General features: G+C 41.2%; 1 long non-coding RNA gene across 2 annotated transcripts; it reads right to left on the reverse strand.

The window, feature by feature from the left end:
- Positions 1-3,031: 3,031 nt before the first annotated feature.
- Positions 3,032-4,435, reverse strand: LOC107306783. Of its 2 annotated transcripts, none has more exons than XR_001552265.2 (3): positions 4,213-4,435; positions 3,852-3,939; positions 3,032-3,378 (listed from the first exon to the last, which is right to left on the reverse strand). It is a non-coding gene; the product is annotated as an uncharacterized LOC107306783 (long non-coding RNA). The 2 variants fall into 2 exon arrangements; XR_001552266.2 differs by having other exon boundaries at positions 4,268-4,430.
- Between the last annotated feature and the right edge of the window lie 758 nt (positions 4,436-5,193).

Consider the following 5,193-nt stretch of genomic DNA (forward strand, 5'->3'; position numbering starts at 1 on the left):
AATTCATTCAGACCTTTGCCTTCATGGGCAAACATGGTGATTTCTTCTCCAGACTCTTAGCTTAATTGAGTTAGCTTGAAAGGACTGAAAAGCCCCAACACAGAATTAAAGCTCAGCTAGTTAATATGCTCCATCACTCCAGCCTGGCCATTATTTGAGGTCCAATTCTGCTGGGAGTCCCCAGCCCAAACCCCTTTGGGCTCAGTACCAAACAAAACCAGAGGGGAAGGTCCCTGCCCCAGCCTAGCAAATCTCGATGAGGAATTTCAGCTCTAGTGAATGAAATTACACTGATATTTTGAGGCTACTTTTGCCTGACAGGATCTGGCTGTAGACTGGGAGCCCCCAGGACATTTTACATTCCATCAGCCTTTTCCCTTTGATTCTGCAGAGCACAGCACCAAGAAAAGCTTGAGCACTTCCCTCTGACAACACCACTGCTACTGTAAAATTAACACAGGCATTTTCCACCTCCATTCACTCAGATAAAACTCTCACCAGCTTACGTGATGGGTTTAACATGAGCAAAAGCTCTGAGGATTCACACTGACAATCTGAATACATTTGTTAAGGATGAGAGCAAGAGGAGCAGAAGCATGACCACTGACAAGACAGGTGAGTCTGTATGCATGCAAAGAGCCTGCTGAGGTGGAGTCTTGCCCATGTAAAAGCGTTGCTTCCAAGTCCCAGGATAGATACAAAAGAATAATAATAGGGCAGAAATCAATACAAGCTGCTTACAGAGCATCATGTCAATAGAGCATGGAAACATAAAAGCAAAGAATCACTAAGGTTGGAAAAGACCTCTGAGATCATCTAGTCCAACCCCTGACTCATCACCATCATATCCACCTAACCATCTCCTTACATACACATCCAGGACACCAGGTGGTCAAAATACCCCAAATGTAATCAGACCACGATCTCTTTGGAGAAAAAAAAGGTAATGTTAGTCTACTTAACAGACAGTAAAATGAAGGACGGGGCTTGGATATCTGAGTCTTTGCAACGCTTCTTCTTGCTCTGAGTGAGTGTCCCTTCTGACCGTGGCTCTTGCAGTCTTCATATGCCATCCCCCGGTTTCCTCTGTGAGGATGGAGAACAACCAAGAAATTCTCCTACAGATGCAATGATAAGTGGAAGAACAGCTGTTTCCTGAACTGCTTCCCAGGAACAGAAGGTTGGCCAGTATCTAGTGTGGTCCCTACAACCACTGTGACATTCAGACAAAAGAGCTTTCTCTGAATTGCTCCACCTCTGCATTTTTATACTTACATTCAGTCATCCAGCCTGACTTCAAAAATATTTCAAATAGCCTTAATACTTCTGTTGAGATCACATTGCAACTTGGATCCTCCTTTTTTCTTTAGGGTTTCATCTTACCTCTTAGTCTTCAATTGTAACGCTGGACCACCAGAAAGCCTTGTTGGTAAGAATTTAAGTTTCATAAGGGTTAGTTCATAAAAGCAACCCACCACTTCCACTTTCTTCTGTTTACTTAATTACTGTTTTTCTAAATTGAGTTATTTATCAACAATATTCAACAGAAGTAGCATTTCACTTAGCACACTGCAAGCAGTCAGTGGCAGAGAAAGACAGCATCTCCATGGGGCTATTAATTCTTTACAAGAACTTTACTGATCCAAAGCCTGGCACAAAATGGTGGACCCATTTCCTGCAACTATTAATCTCACTTTGACTCTGCCTCTACCAGAAGCACACTGTGCTGGTTGGCTTTAATCCTCACATCCCTTGCACTTCCCCAGCAAGGAAGAGAACTACAGCCACTGGCATGTTCAGGCAGATAGACATGAGGCCCAAGAGATCAGAGGTTCTTAAGAATTGGGCTTCCAACTATAAACTCAGTGAGAATTAAGTGTCTTAATCTTTATGAGGATCTGGGCTTGCGCCACACACCTGAGGTGGTTCTGTATTAGACCAGGACACTGAACCTGTCTGCTGAGCCCCAGTCAGCCCTGCTGGAACCCAACCACATATTTTGAGTCTTGCACTTGCTCAGAGGTGTCATTGCAGCTTAGGAGTAATTTGTATCCAGATTATTGCAAAACACCCCTGGAGCTTTGCACAAGTGAAGCAGATAAACTTTCTGCCATAAATGAGCTTGGCTGTGGCTGTTGGGCTTTAATGTCAAATCTTGAGGCACAACTCCATTCTGTCACCTAACCTTGACATTAAGTCTGTGCCCACACTAAGACCAATGAACCACTATGTAGAAACTCTGTTCTTTCAATCTGTAGAGGCCACTGAGTGAGCATGGAAATTCAGAGACTACATCAGAGACAGAACAAGTTTCCTTCTCACAGTAAACTCTCTGCTGCATCCATGCGAGTTGAGGAAAATGGTGTCATCTCACAGAATCATAGAATCATGGAATAGAATCATAGAATCCCTTGAGTTGGAAGGAATCTTAAAGGCCATCTAGTCCACTCCTCAGCAATGAACAGGATCACCTACAGCTAGAACAGGTTTCTTAGAGCTCTGTCCAGCATGATCTTCAGTCTCCAGGGATGGGGCATTCATTACCTCTCTGATCAACATGTTCCAGTGCTTCAGTGCTTCAGTACCCTTATTGTAAAAACCTTTTTCCTTATACCCAGCCTAGATCTTCCCCTCTTTTAGCTTGAAGCCATTTTCCCTTTTTCTATCACAAGGGACCCTCCAAAATATTCTGCCCCCTTTGGGTCACACCAGCCCAGCAATCCTACTCTTGAATTCTGTCCGCTTGTATTCTCCTTCCACCTGTCCTCAGAGCCAGATGTGGAAAAGGAGATCAGACTTTAGAGCCTAGAGAAGGGAGCAGCTGCTCTTTGGGAAGTACAAAGTTGGTATTCCTGCTAGACCTTTGGTGGTGTTACAGCAGAGGATGGAAAGCTCAGGTGGCTCTGGTTAGAAGAGAATTGCCTTCATGATGCATATAAATAGATTAATGTGCCTGCAACATACCCAAAGTATAAAAGCTCTGAGGTTCTCCATTAATCAGAAAGAATAAAGTACACTGAGGAAGAGGGAGTAAAGTGCTCAGTAGGTGATTATTAGAGATGGCTGTTCAAGTAATTCTAGAGGTTGTTGATCCAGAATGACATTGAACGTTTTACTTTCCTCCCAACATTTCCCAACAGGTAGATTTGCTAAAAATGATTTTTCTTCTACCTGCACACAGATATGATCTTTCCAGGAAAAGGAAAAAGAGGAAAAAAAAAAAAAAAAAAAAAGATTTTAAATATTACTTCCAAAAAACAAAAAACAAAAGCTTGTATTTCATTGGATGTTGTATCAAGTAGTGCATTGTCTAGGTTCTCTGCTTGGGCTGAACCTCTGGGATCAACACAGGAGCTTTACTGGGTTATGACTTGTGAGCTGAAATTAAAAATGACAAGATAAGAGTTTCTGTTTTGCCAGATGTAAGCAAGGTCACTCTAGCACACAGTAAAAGGTTTTTTGGCATTTAGATGTGGATTTCAATCATTAAGACTTTGTACTTTAGGTTCTGTTAACAGTAAAAGTCAGCCAGAGAAAAAAGGGATTTTTAAATCAGTGAGTGCCAAAGCAATTACTTCCTCTCTGTGGAGCTGCATAAACAAGAGTATATATGAAATGATAAAGCAGAGATTTGGAACCTTGAGACTCTGTGAGTATTGCTAAGTGATTGTTTTTAGCCTTTCAAGCTTTTATGTTTCTCCAGGAACAAATAGTTGATTTTTAATATGTTTGGCTTTTACCTCAAAATACCAATAAATTATGCTTTTTTTGTTTTTGTATGTTTGTTTGTTTGTTTGTTAATAGAATGCATCCAGAACTGAACCTAGATCATTCTGGTTTTTGATATTTACCTTTGATGTTCTGTAGTCTTAGGAAAATAATCCCCTCTGTACTTAAATCTCAAACTTGCCTTTTCTCCTGTGAATAGTTTATCGAGCACTGAAAAGGAAAAGGGAAAGAAGAGCAAGGTAAAAAGGAAAAAAAAAAAAAAAGGAGTAAATACAAATCCCCTTTTCTGGTGTCCCATAATATTTCAACAGCAGTAAAAAACAGAAATGATGCAATATTTAGGAAATCCGCAGGAAAGCTGAAAAATAAGACAATGTCATGTATGACCTTGACCATTATTTAGGGCCACATTCAGGGCAACAAACCAGAAGAGCCTAAAATTAGGCCTTATGAATCCTACAACATTCAAGCAATTCAGACCACCTGTTGTGTACTGAAGGCTCCCTGTGTGATGGATGGAGATAAGTAGTCACATCACCTAGGTTAGGCAGCCACAGCCACAGAAGGGAACAGTAAGGCAAGCAGGGCACCCATCTTGAGTGTTGTGATTCCTCCTAGTGACTCTGAGCAGGAGTTGTGATGTAACAATGAGGATGTGACATCTTCTTTCCCTCAGTACAAAGAAAACACATTTTCTTATCTCACTTGAGCATTGTAAAGCTTAATTTTCTAGTAGTTTGGTGCCTGTGTTTTAGTATAACAGTCAGGTAAACGCTTGGGAGGCATGGTCTTTAGGTTGAGGTGATATATTTTATTAGACCAATCACTGAGATAAGTACATTCACTTACAGTAGGTGATGGGACCATAAAGGTCCCACACTCCTCAGCTCTCAGCTTGCTTTCACTCTCAGATGTAGAATCGCAAGACACAGCAGATGGCAAGGTAGTGGTAAAATGTAAAAGAAAACATGTATTTTACAGCACAACATCCATCTCATGGTCTCTGCTGCTTGTGAGAAGAACTAGCGCAAGATGCCTAAAAACTGGGGTTAAAATACCAATAGAAGGAAGATTTGCCACTATGTACAACTAAAAAGGATCCCTGTGCTTCTGTTTAAAGAGTTTCTCAATCTTAAAAGACACACACACACACACACAAAAAAAAAAAAAAAAAAAGATATGAGGAGAGGAGTACCTTCCATCAGCTGTACTGGACCTCTCCATGTTGCTCACAGCATGATACTGGGTCACACTGTTCATTAGCTGGGTCATTGTTTATTAATACATGCACACGCTTTAGTCCTAAGCTGCTTGTTAGCTGCTTTCAGCAGCAATAAAAAGTTCCACTCTGCACTAGATCAATTCTATTACTCCATTTAAATGGCATTTTTGGTGCAGCAGAGCCAGGGATTTTGTCCACATACCATTCAGCTTTCTCCCAAGCCCTTTACCCTGCAACTCCAA

Source organism: Coturnix japonica (genome assembly GCF_001577835.2).
Source record: "Coturnix japonica isolate 7356 chromosome 2 unlocalized genomic scaffold, Coturnix japonica 2.1 chr2random638, whole genome shotgun sequence".
In the NCBI taxonomy this organism is placed as follows: Eukaryota; Metazoa; Chordata; class Aves; order Galliformes; family Phasianidae; genus Coturnix; species Coturnix japonica.